This window comes from Equus asinus, chromosome 20 (assembly GCF_041296235.1).
Source record: "Equus asinus isolate D_3611 breed Donkey chromosome 20, EquAss-T2T_v2, whole genome shotgun sequence".
NCBI lineage: Eukaryota > Metazoa > Chordata > Mammalia > Perissodactyla > Equidae > Equus > Equus asinus.
In genome coordinates this window covers 53,550,598-53,564,502 of record NC_091809.1, presented here as the reverse complement: position 1 = coordinate 53,564,502, position 13,905 = coordinate 53,550,598, and the positions used below count along the sequence as shown (strand labels likewise).

The window sequence follows — 13,905 nt, the reverse complement described above, 5'->3', positions numbered from 1 at the left end:
TATTAAACATTAGTTATTTTATTAATAACTACTTATCGAAATGTAATTAATCAGCCAAATGAGTTAAGATCTCTGTCTCATCACAGCCATTTGTTGTTGGGGAAAGCCATCTCCCCACCTTACAATAGCATTGAATGGAGTGTAAATGTTTTGATCAGTTTCTTTACCCTGCTAGGATATGATTCATATTTGAACTGCAATTTGAACTATTATGAAATAAAATATTAGCTCTAAGGATTAAATGGCAGCCCACAAACATTTACAAACTAACAGACATTGTGAAGTTTTTTTTTTAGATAATGCTGTGTGTGTGTGTATAGGATATGCTGAAGACTTTCAGATCATATAAATCCAGTTTTACATTTTAATCAGCCTCTGAAAGGCCTCTCTCCAGTGTTGTATGATTCTGAGCTTTAATCGTGGACCTCTGAGAACCTACCAGTGTAAGGATACTGCCCCCCAGGTCAGGCAAAGAGTTTTTGGGAAGAGCATTTCAGGAAAAGGGAACATCATGCATGAAGGCATCAACATGGAAAGGTTGGTATATTCAAGAAATGGAGGGGCCAGCCTTGTGGCATAGTGGTTAAGTTCTGTATGCTCTGCTTCGGCGGCCCAGGCTTATAGGTTCAGATCCTGGTTGTGGACCTACACCATTCATCAGCCACACTGTGGCAGCAACCCACACATAAAGTGGAGGAAGATCAGCACAGATGTTAGCTCAGGCCCAATCTTCCTCAGCAAAAAAAAAAGAAAAGAAAAGAAAACAGAAATTTAAGATTGGTGTGAAGAATTGCCCAACATAAGGTTGGAAAAGTGGAGAAAGCCCAGATTGTAGAGGGCCTGTGGACCTCATTAAGGATTTGGCGCTTTATTCTAAGGACAATGGGAAATCACTGACCAATTCAAATATAGTCATGAGTCTCTAAAAATTGAGTCTTTAAAAGATCAGTTTGGTTATATTATGGAGACTCAATGGGAAAGAGTGGATGTAGGGCAGATTGGTTAGAAAAAGTTATTCCTGGAGTTCTGGTGAGATAAGCTGTTGGGGTGGTGGTAATAAAAATAAAAATAAATACACAGATTTAATAAGTATTCAGGAAGTTGAATTGATATGGCTTTGTCACTTCCCTTTGTTAGAGCAAGATACATTAGCATAATTTGGTCATGTTGACCTGACAAAGTTCTTCCTGCTCATCAGTCAAAATCTAAGACATAGTGTTGATGTTATACCTACACTGAAACACTGAAGCTCTCAGTTTAAGGTATATTTATAGTTTAGGGCATTGTGGCTTTCCAAGGCAAAATGAATTAAATCAGCACCAGGTCTCTTTGCCCTTCATTACCATCTTAACAAAAACACCATAGAAAATCTTCCATAATCTGCTCATTTCTTTTAGGAACTGAAAATTCAGCATCATAAATACTTATCAAAGATTGTGGCCCATACAAATAAAAGGAAATATTACGTCAGAAGTATAGGCAACCCACATTAAGATAGTGTTTAGCAGAGCATATTTTAAAATACAGTAATCATTTGGAAATTGTTCATCAGCTAAGAACTATTTTTTCAATCTAGGGGTGACTATAAAGGGGTTGGGTTAATACAGTATATACATATCCCATTAAGGTAACAGATGAAAATGTGAACCAATATTAAGAATGATATTTTTTGATGGTCCTGTATAATTACACATGCTTTCCACCCATTCTCAGACACACTCCCCTTACTCTAGCTCTCTTTGGTAGGTAATGCTCAGATATACGCTCTGGTTGAAACAGAAACACTATGAGGCCAACAAGAAATAGAAGGTTTAGAAAAAGTGGCCCATCAACACTTCGTAGGTACAAGGAAGAGCCCTCTTTCCCCTCTCAAGATACTGAGACCCTCAGGAGACAGAAGGTGTAGGCACCCAAGAAATATGGACAAAAAGAAGGCAGATAGACCTGTTCCTTTCCTCTAGCTGTTCTTCAGCAATACTGCAGAGGCAGTGCTTAGTCGGAAGAAGTCCTGCCCAGCCATTCTGATGATGGCTGGCTACTTAGAGAGAAGAAATGTTGGGACACGATCCTGATGAAGAGTGGAACTTCCTATTTGCATAGGAGAATTGAGCATTTCATACTTTGCTGTGGGCTGCCTATTACTATAAACCGAAATGGAGCTACCCCTGGTTTAGTGGAATTAGAGTCAAGTGGATGACAGCTGCAGCCTCCAATTATTCCAAGGCAAAAAAAAAAAAAAAGTGAGCAAGAGTTCCACTACCACTGTGTTTTCCAGGATTACTGAAACAAACAGACTTGGGATTTAGAATTGATTCTGGGGAAGTAATATCTTTATATTAGAAATAGAAACTGCATAGTAGTGAACGAATTTGTAGGCAAAATTTATCACCACCTCTCTGGATACCGTTCCTTAAATAGAGCTTTCTTGGTTAATACTTAGTACATTATAATCAGTAACCATAGCAACAGATGCATTTGAATATTGCTGTTAAATTCCATATAATTGGCAAAATGCAAAGCTGAATTAGTGTTACTTCATGTTATTTCTTTTTTCACTCGACAAAGGTAAGTTAGCATGAAGTTGGACTAACCTATAAAACAGAACCAGGAATTTTTCTCTTTCAAGGTCATGAAGAAGGAAACTGAGCAAAGAAATTGAACTTAAATCTGAAAGAGACGGGTTTCATATTTATCAAGCATCTCTACCTAGGCTAAAATACTTAATCCTCTCAAAGCCATCTGAGGCATAGGTGTTATAGCTACTTCATAGATGAAGAAACTGAGGCTTGGGAATTTAAGTAGCTAACTCAAGGTCACGCAGTCAGTGAATGGCAGAAGCAGGATGCAAACCTAATGGATATTTCTGATTCCAAATTCTGTGCTCCTTCCTAGGGCATCTCAGTTACCATCTGAGCCATTTTACAAATAAGAGAACCAATAATTTGTTTCCTCTCTCCTTTGTCAGATAAGAAAACTGCAGCCCAGAGTAGTTGTGTCTTCACAAAGTCACGCAATTATTTAATGCCACAGAATTCAAACCCACTTTTTTGCAACGGATTTGCCACCAGAACACAGGTGTGATGAAAAACACCTCTAAATCTAAGCCAAAATGGGAAAGGAAAAGACACATATCAATATCATCATCACTGGACACATAGTTTAGGGCAAGTCTATCACCACTGGCCATCTGATCTGCAAATGTGGTGGAATCAACAAAAGAACCATAGAAAAATTTGAGAGGGAGGCTTCTGAGATGGGAAAGTATGCCTTTGGATAAACTGAAAGCTGAAAGAAGACATGGTATCACCACTGATATCTCCCTGAAATTCAAGACCAGCAAGTAGTATGTGACCGTCATCGATGCCCTGCGACACAGTGACTTTATCAAAAACATGATTACGGGCACATCTCAGGCTGACTGTCCTGTCCTGACTGTTGCTGCTGGTTTTGGTGAATTTGAAGCAGCTGTCTCCAAGGATGGGCAGATCTGTGAGCATGCTCTTCTGACTCACATAATAGGTGCGAAACAACTAATTGTTAATGTTAACAAAATGGATTCCACTGAGTCACCCTATAGCCAGAGGAGATATGAAGAAATTGTTAAGGTAGTCACATCTACATTACGTAAATTGGCTACAACCCCAATGTGGTAGCATTTGCATCAATTTCTGGTTGGAATGGTAACAACATACTGGAGCCAAGTGCAAACATGCTTTGGTTCAAGATATGGAAAGTCACCTGGAAAGATGGCAATGCCAGTGAAACCGTGCTGCTTGAAGCTCTAGATTGCATCCTGCCACCAACTCATCCAACTGATAAGCCCTTGCATCTCCCCCTCCAGTCAGCTACGAAGTTGGTAGTATTGATAATTTGCCAATAGAGACTGATGTTCTCAAACCCAGAATAATGGTCACCTTTGCTCTAGAAATGTTACAATTCAAGTAAAGTCTGTTGCAATGCACTGTAAAGCTTTGAGTGAAGCTCTCCCTAAGGACAATGGGGGCTTCAATGTCAAGAATGTGTCTGTCAAAGACGTTCATCCTAGCACCGCGGCTGGTGACAGCAAAAATGACCCACCAATGGAAGCAGCTGGCTTCACAGTTCAGGTGATTATCCTGAACCATCCAGGCCAAATCAGTGCTGGCTATGCACCTGTGCTGGATTGTCTCCCACCTCATGTTGTTTACAAGTTTGCTGAGCTGAAGGAGAAGATTTATTGTCATTCCAGGAAAAAGCTGGAAGATGGCCCCAAATTCTTAAATCTGGCGATGCTGCCATCGTTAATATGGTTCCTGGTAAGCCCACGTGTGTTGAGAGCTTCTCTAACTATCCTCCTCTGGGTCTTTTTTGCTATTTGTGACATGAGACAGACGGTTGCTGTGGGTGTCATCAAAGCAGTGGACAAATGGTTGCTGGAGCTGGCAAGGTCACCCAGTGTGCTGGAGAGCTCAGAAGGTAAATGGATATTATCCCTAATACCAGCCCTTCCAGTCTTAATCAGTATTAGAAGAATAGTCTCAGAACTATTTCTCTATTGGCCATTTAAGTTTAACAGTAAAAGAGTCATTAATGATAATGCATCATAAAATCTTCAGAAGGAAAGGCAAAAGTTTTATGCACCACTTGTTTTTTTTCTATGTGTGGCAGTTTTAAGTTATTTGTTTTTAAAATCAGTACTTTGTAATGGAAACAACTTGACTAAAAATCTGTCACAGAATTTCGACATCCATTAAAACAAAGTTTAATGAGAAAACAGTGTCTTCTTTTGATCAACACTGTAAATTCCTATAGTACTACTTGGGTAAAAAACTTAAGTAAGAGTTGCCCACAATCTATTTCTGGTGTTCCATCTGCTGAAACTTCAAAATTTGATAATTCTGGGCTAACCATTTTTTCTGGGTGGGAATTTTGAGTTTTTTCACTTTGTCTGAGAGGTAGAATCATCTATGTTTTTTAAGAACATAGTGAAACGCTATGGGAGTGGGTCTGTTAGTTGCAACACTTCATAGGTTAGGACAGACAAACACAGAGTATCTTTGTCAATAGGTAAGCTACTTACATAGAGGCCAAATTCTGTGATATTAAAGTTCATGTGTTGCATGTAAATTTTTTTGTAGTTACATCAATATTAAGTAAATTTGTTGATACAATTTCAAATTTTAATTTCCCAGTTATTGTAATATGTGTTCTCACATTTACAAATACTGAAGTGGTTTAAGTAACTAAAGTGTTAAGCTTAAACAGCATTGAGGACTGCCCTGCTTGAGTTCATTGTATCTAGATTCTAGGAAAAATAAAGACACTAGAAGTTGAAGAAAAAAAAGAATTCCAACCAAGAACTTCTAATTCCCTCTCTGGGACTCTTTCCATGATGCAGATGACTGTAACATTCTTCTAAGTCCAGCGTGTATCATTTTTTAATGTCATTCATAACCTTTGTTGAGCATATACTTCTTAATCTAGATGACATCCAAGGTCATTCTGCCTCGAAAATCTAGACAAAGCTACTTCTGCCTCCAACACACCTCATGTTGAAAGTCCAATTCCTTCTCCACGATTTCTGTGTATTCCTCAGGGGCTTATGTTCTCATGACCACCTCTTACTTCAGCTGACTTCTTGTTCTCCACTCGGCATCTTGCAACTTTTTCTTTATTGCCACCTGGGTTCTTGAACTACCTTCTCTAGTTTTACACACAGACAACAACAAAAAGTTATCCACACAAAGCCTTTGTGTAAGAGATTCTACAGAAAGTTTAGAGAAATTAAGAAATAGATGCAGTTTGTACTGCTGGCCCATAAGCAATTAGAATTGAGTAATAATCATCCTGTTTATAAAGTCTTTTGGCTGATTTCCCAGGTTGCTCATTCTCTCTCCTTTCCACCCCCTCCCACCACCACCGACATTTTTCTAAATGCAAAGTAATTCTACCTTCCATTTCTTCTGCCCCCGACTTCTGAATCCTATGGTGCGCCTATTTTTTCACACTCAAATCCTCCAAGGTATTTTCTTTTTTTAAAACCATTTATTCACAAGAGGAATTCTACTATCAACTATTAAAAAAAAGGATTTTTTTTTTTACCGCCTACTAACAATACCCACGTTCTGAGGAGTACACAAGAAGAAACTCCGCTCTGAAAGAGTAGCTAATCTAATAGGGGGAAAAAATGCACATAACTCAAATTTCTCTTGGGCCTCAGCACCCTATGAAGACAATGAGATCACACGATATTTAGCAGTTCAATCCCTATGATAGGCTCACCTGCCCCAAGGAGCCCCTGGTCTGATGTCCTGACAGATACGAAGAAGGCCGATACAACTATGAGAACGACATAACTTACAGTTAGAGGGTGAAAGATCTCTGAAGGCTGAAGAAGGGAGAGTTACTAGGATGACCACGGGCAATGAATGGCCCACCTGAGCTTTAAGTCAGCTATTTAGGTTTCTGAGCTTGAGTCACCAGGCCCAATCGTAACATCTTCTAAATGTCTGTTTGTTGAGTCTATTTTAGTTTCACTAACCCCCCCCCAAAAAAATCTAGGGTTATCTGGGGTTTCCATTTCTGACCAAATGGAAAGTATTAATACTCAGAAAGCAACTGACATGGAAATCCCTTAACTTCATGTTACTGTGTTTCTGTTATAAGCAATGAGAAAAACTAGTAAAGTGAGTGAAAAGGCAGTTTTGTAAAACATGTTTTATATAATGCTGCTACCCCAGGTCCTCAGTCTCTTCCACAATTCCAAAATCCACAGAGCTCTGAAATTCTAAAGGTTTTCATTCATAAAGTTTCTAGCAATGTCGTTTGGTGGTAAAACCTGAACCACTCAGATGTGAGGCTACTTACAGTCTTTATTCATCCCACTTCATGGGAGTAGCCATTTGTCTCCTGTAGAAATAATGCAAATGCTTGACTACAAGGTGCTTTTCCGGCCACACTGGGGGAGGTATGTCATATATGGAATCTAGAATCGACCTTTCCAAAGTCTGAGGCATTCTGAATTCCAAAACACATTTGGCCCCAAGGGTTTCAGATAAAGCGTTGTGTACCCATCTTGGCATTTACTAGAGGAAACTGAGGGCAAAGTGAGGGGAAGTAATAACAAATGAGGGAAACTGGTATGCTGCCAGGGGCCCTATTTTCAGAAGGTCTGATCGGAACATGCAGTCTGTCAAAGAGAGAGAATACATACTAGATACAGGACTGTGTGGCACACATGTAGAGTCATGGAGACGTTGTGGTGAGTGAGAACATCTGGGAAACCCTCCTGAGTCCTCCAGCTGAAGCCAGGCTCACCTGCTGAGGACCCTGCCCAGCCACTCATCACCACATACGAAGCAGGCTGATGAGGGCAGGACAACAAGATCATAAACATTCTGATGGAAGCTCTTCCGTTTTTCTTTTAAGAAATCTGATCGTTTGAGTTATTGTTTTTTCAATGTTCACTGAATTTTCAGAATGAGGATTATTTTAAAAATAAAGAAGACAGGAGATAAATAAAGATACCCAAGCAGTTCTCAAACTTGGTAGCAGATCAGAAATACTTGAGAGGCTTTTTAAACTACAGATCCCTCAGCCCATCCCAGACCCACTGAATAAGGAGCTCCTGATGTGCTACCAAGGCGCATGGAGTTTTCAAAGTGCCCCCAGGTAACTTCGATGTGTAGACAAGGTTGAGAACTACCGCCTTAGAAATTAATTTTCTTTTTAATTTTTAAAGACAGAGAAAGAAAAAGACATTTTCCCTACTTCTACTTGAGGAATGAAAGTGCCTAAGATCCAGAAAAGCCCAAATAGGGTGGTGAGTACACTTTACAGTTCTTGTTTTAATCACATGTGCTAACCACACAAGGGAAGTTTCATTTCTGCAAAAGCTATCGGTTTCTCTTTCATACTTATTGTTTGTGATCCCAGACACATAAAACAATTCGACCAATGATTTCATCTTCCCCATTCCTGAGGTCGTAAATGTACCCTCCATTTATGTACCATCAAGAATTAAGGGAATGTCTGCTATATGCCTGAAGGAAAGCCAGCTTCCCAGAAATTCTCTGGTGTGTTGGATGGAATGTATCCACATCGGTGTCTTGACAGGGAGCCAAATTCTTTCCTCTTTCTTCTGGTGGCATAGCCACACAATAAATTTCACATTCCTTATTCCTCAAGCCATTTGGTTTTCTCTTTTTTCTCAACCACCTCAAAATGAGGAAAAGGTTGCAAGTTAGTCTCTCTCTTATCTTCTTGAGATACGGCTCCACAAATGCTCTCCCTTGGACTGTATCATGTTTATCAGCACGAGTGTTTGGTTTCTTTGTGATAGATGACAATTCCTCCTCTTCCCCTGCTACTTGGAGAAATGATCTGCCAGACAGTATTCACAATCTTCAGACATCGTCCAGTCAAACACGTCTTCCCAGCTCTCATTTTTCTTTCTCCATTTGGACTTTTCTCCCTTCTCCTCCTTCAGGTCTCCTTCTCAGAGATGCTGCCTTGATGCCGGATTTAAACTGAGTTCCCTATTACTGTTTCTCAGAACACCACATGCTTTTGTTTCATAGCGCTCATCACAATTTAATTAGATGTTTATCTCTGTGCTTATTTATTTTATGTCTGTTTTCCTACTAGATGATAGGATATTTGAGGTCAGGAGCCAAAGTCTCTTTTTTTTGTTGTTTAGTTTGGTTTGGTCTTTGTTATTAGTTTTTGTCTGGAGTTTTTGTTGGGTTTTTGGGTTTTTTTGGTATTGGGGTGGGTCCTTTCCTTTTTTTTTTATTACGATGCACCAAATTGGTATCTAATGCTAACACATAGTGGATGACAAATAAATATTAATTCACTCAATAAATTAAATACCCCAAAGACTCAAGTAAGCTGAGGCCATCTCATATATTCACCAGAAAGTCACTGGAGACTTTATGAAAGGGTGTCAGTAAAATCATCCCTTTTACAACAACATAGATGGACCTTGAGGGTATGATGTTAAGTGAAATAAGCCAGACAGAGAAAGGCAAATACTGTATGGTTTCACTCATATGTGGAAGATAAAAAATTCATGCATAAAGAGAACATACTAGTGGTTACCAGAGCAGAAGGGGATTGGGAGGTGAGCCAAAGGGGTAAAGGGGCACATGTGTATGGTGGTGGACAAAAGTTAGACTACTGGTGGTGAGCACAATGAAGTCTATTCAGAAATTGGTAAATAATAATTACACCTGAAGCTACACAATGTTATAAACCATTATGATCTCAACAAAATTAGTGGGGGGAAAAAGGTATTAGTAAAAGCAAAGAAGGGGCCAGTCCTGTGGCCTAGTGGTTAAGTTTGGCATGCTCCACTTTAGTGGCCTGTGTTTGGTTCCCAGGCGCAGACCTATACAACTCATCAGCGGTTGTGTTGTGGTGGCAAGCCACATATAAAATAGGGGAATATTGGCACAGATGTCAGCTCAGGGCAAATCTTCCTCAGCAAACAAAAAGAAGAAAAAAACCCAGAGATAAGTAGAAACCAGAAAGCAGCAGACTAAAGAAGGGCTGGGAGCCCAGGGAAAGGAGGAGGAGTACACTCACCTTTGCATAGCTGGACTTGCAATTATCATGGTAAAACAAAAGTGTTCAAACTGCAACTCTCTGATCAATGAGTCACACCTAATGTGAACATTTATTTCAGAGTTGCACATACCATATTTATATAATTGTGATTCAGAATGAATGCCTTGATGATGCTTTATGTGCTGTGGCAAATGCTTAATTGCAGCTTATTTTGTTGGCATTTATTTAAATGTCAGTAAAACTCTTTCCCACAGATATTAAATTTTATAATTAATCATTCATGAAGCCTTCTCTAATCAACTTTTCCTTAAGTATTTCAAATTCTTGTCAGGCCCATTCATTTCCCTTATGATGGTCTGAGAATTGGTTTTAGGTGATAAATTGACTATTTTCTCCTAGAGTACATTTTTCTTTAGAGTTTGAAAACATTCATCTACCTTAATCTGAGTTATCATGCAGTGGGGCCTAAGCCATAGGAAACACAGTATAACGAGTAGCATCTGTCAACCCGAATGGCAAGTCATGTCAAGCATTCTCAAGTTCCTTGCATTTTTATGACCAGTAAAACAAACTGATCCATACCTCAGTGTGTCAGTCAACCAATACTTGTGCAAGTGCCAACCACGAGTCATATCTAGGAATAAAATGATATATAACACCATGATATATAATATGATATAATATATAACACTATATCTGCCCTCATGGAATTTATAGTCCAAGTGGAGAGACAGACATAAAGCAAATAAGAGCAATAAAGAGTTACAGCAGCTATGATGGAGACAAGTATAATGTATAGAGGAAAAGGTTGGAGTTTGGGGTCATAGGGCGGTCAGGACATCTTCTTGGCTTGAGCTGTATCTCAAAAACTGAGTAAATAAGGGGATGGGTGTGGGGGGAGTAATGGGAAGAAAGGGTGCTCCAGACATGAAAAAGAAATGGATCATGAAACAACCATGACGCCTTGGACATGCTAGTCATTGGGCATCTTGCAGGTCATTAGGCATGGAGTGGGGCTCAGTGAGGAATGAGATTGGAGAAGCAAGCAGAGACCAGATCGTGGAGGGCGTTGTGTGCCATGCTGAGCAGTTTGGATGACATTCTCTTGGCAATGTAGAGCCTCTGGGGTGCTTTAAGTAGGGAGTGGCTCGGTGAGATAAATACTTTAGAGAGTTCACTCTGGCAGTTGTTCAGAGATTGGATTAAAAAGTTTTGGGCCTGGAGACATTTTATTCATTCATTCAAACATTTTTTTAAGTACCTTTTACTTTAAAAATACTCTCCTGAGAGCCAGATACTCTCCTGAGCTCTAGGAATACAACAATGAACCAAAGAGACAAGATCTCACAGAGCATTCTAGCAGAGGCATGTAGACAATAACCAGCCAAGTGAACAGATAAACAAGAAAAATAGAAAGTAGTGTTAAACACTGTGCAAAAATGGAAATAGACTGACACAAGAGAGAGTGTCCAATTGCTACTTTAAATTGTGTGGCTAAGAAAGACCTCTCTGAGCAGAATCTGAATGACAAGAAAAAAGTCACTCTGTGATTGGAAGTAGAGCATTCCAGGCAAAGGGAACAGGTGGTGCAAAATCCCTAAAATGGGAAAAGCTTAGACAGTTCAAGAAACGGAAAGAAGGCCAGTGTGCCCAGCGAGTAGCAGCAAGGGGCTGAAGGGTGAGTGATTAGGGTTAATAGGTAGACCCAGACGAGAATTCAAAGGCCGTGTGACCCGGGACAATGTGTTTGGATTTTATTTTAAGGGCCATAGGACATCACTTCATGGTTACGTAGGCAAGTGGTATGATCAGGTGTATATATCTATTTTTTTTCTTAAAGATTGGCACCTGAGCTAACAACTGTGGCCAATCTTTTTTTTCTGCTTTATCTCCCCAAACCCCCTGTACATAGTTGTATATCTTAGTTGTGGCTCCTTCTAGTTGTGGCATATGAGATGCTGCCTCAACGTGGCCTGACGAGCGGTGCCATGTCCACGCCCAGGATCCGAACCCTGGGCTGCCACAGCAGAGCACACAAACTTAACCACTCGGCCACGGGGCCGGCCCCGCCAGGTGTATATTTTTAAATGATCATTGGCTGCCTTGTGGAAAGTGGACAGGAGTAGAAGTAAAGAGAAGTCAGAAAGCTATTGTAGTTGTCCTCGTGGGAGAGATCAGGGTGGACTCAGGTGATGGCGGTGGGGACAGACTGAAGCAGATGGAATTGGTATATGTTTGTATGTGGAGTTGAAAAGGACTTAGTGGTGGGTCAAATTCCGGGAACAAGAGAAAAAGAGGAATCAAAGAACCCTGTGGAACGTTTGCCACGTGCGATGTGTGCATGGTGGGAGTGTTTATTGGACCACATGGAATTTGAGATAACTATTGCATCCGGGTAGAGATAACACATTGTCAAATGGGTATACATGTCTGGAGTTCCAAGGAGAGATCAGAACTGAAGATAATAAAGATTTGGAAGTCACCCCCATGTCGTGTTTCTAAAGCTCTGGGACAGGGTGGGACACCAGGGACATGGTGTAACTGGAGGAGAGGAGGCTACCTACGAACCAGCTCTGGGTGCTGAGATGGAGCTGTAAATACAGTAGTCCCCCATTATCCACAGAGGATACATTCCAAGACCCCCAGTGGATGCTGAAACCATGGATAGGACAAAATCCTATATATATATTATATTTTTTCCTATATATGCATATTTGAGATGCAACAGCAAAACTAGCTCAAATTTCTTTTTCCTTCTTCACAATTTCGTGGATAGAAGATTTGTTCTTATGATAGATCTTAGCAACCTCAGCATACAATTTTTCTCTTTCCTTATTAAGTCAAGAACTTTCACCTTTTCACTTAAAGGAAGCACCTTTCACAGCTTCTCTTTGGCATATCCGAATTGCAAGCATCACTACTCTTGTGCTCTGGGATCACTTGAACACGAGTACTGCAACGTCATGACAGTCGACCTGATAACTGAGGGGGCTACTAAGTGACTAACGGCCGGTAGCGTATACAGTGTGGACACACTGGACAAAGGGATGATTCACATCCCAGCAGCATAGAGCGGGACAGCACAAGATTTCATCACCTTACTCAAAATGGAACACAATTATAACTTATGAATTGTTTATTTCTGGAATTTTCCATTTAGTATTTTTGGAACATAATTGACTGTGGGTAACTGAAACCAAAGAAAGCAAAACTGTGGATAAGGGGGGGGGGGGGGTCTACTGTGTGGTTAAAAAAAGATACTGTGGCATCACAGAAGCCAGGAAAAGAATGAACGGCCTTAGAATATGATTATAAGTAAGAAGTAAGATACCGTTATTATAGGCAGAGCTTCTTGCACAGGAACCTGGCTTGTCCAGGTCTCTCATTCATTCCTGAAAACTTAGTGCTATCAGAGTGTCTGGTAGAGAGTAGCAATAAAATAAATCTGGCTGGGCCTAAACTCAGGCCATAGGCCTGGGGTGGAGGTTTATATAGACATGGGAAACTTTCAAATTGAAGTCATGGAGTGGGTGAGTGAGATGATCCAAGCTTGCTGTAGCATGGGATAGAAGCCAAGGGCAGACAGAACCCAGAAAATAACAACATGTAAAGAATGTTTCGCAACAGAACATTTAGCAATGGAAATGGAGAAGAAACATTCAGAGAGGCAGGAGTGAGCCAGGAGAGTGTTATTACGGGGAAGCAGCGTGAAATGCTATGAAGAAACAGAGCCCACTAGCAGACCTCGGAGAACAGTACAGTAATATAAACTAAGAGAATCCTGGTTGTAGTGTGTGAAGATGAGGTAAAAAAAAGTGAATAGATTAAGTTTGGACTATTCTTTCCAGAAATGGAGAGTTATTGTTTAATGAGTATAGAATTTCAGTTTTGCAAGACGAAAAGAGTTCTGGAGACTGGTTGCTCAACAATGTGAATGTGCTTAACACTGCTGAGCTGGACACCTAAAAATGGTGAAGATGGTAAGTCTTAGGTTATGGGTATTTTACCACCATTAAAAGTTTTTTAAATGCAGGTGAACAGCAAAGGTAGAACATCAAGAGACTGACGAAAGAGACTCTCTTGCTCTGAAGCTGAAGAAAAGGAGAGGAAGCAGATGCCAATAGGGTAGGTTTGTAGACATCAGCACAGAAAACAGAGGCAAGGGAGTATAGTAACCTCTCTTTTCCCTGAAAGCATAAGGTGAGGGCATCCCTGTGAACAGGACCGCAGGCAGGAGTCACTGGAATCTCAGTTATCCATGATGTTCGAGAAGGAGCACAGTGAGATGGTTTCACAGGGGAGCCAAACCTTGTTTTCGCTCTCTCCTCTCCTGCTAGACACTTTTTTCCCCATGCA

At 40.4% G+C, this 13,905-nt stretch overlaps 1 long non-coding RNA gene and 1 pseudogene across 3 annotated transcripts in view; one reads left to right on the top strand and one right to left on the bottom strand.

Moving 5' to 3' along the window:
* Window positions 1-13,905, bottom strand: part of LOC123279087 (uncharacterized) — a 163,422-nt gene that overhangs the window by 106,331 nt on the left and 43,186 nt on the right. The window lies entirely within an intron of this gene.
* On the top strand, window positions 2,989-4,556 carry LOC106833255 (elongation factor 1-alpha 1 pseudogene; annotated as a pseudogene).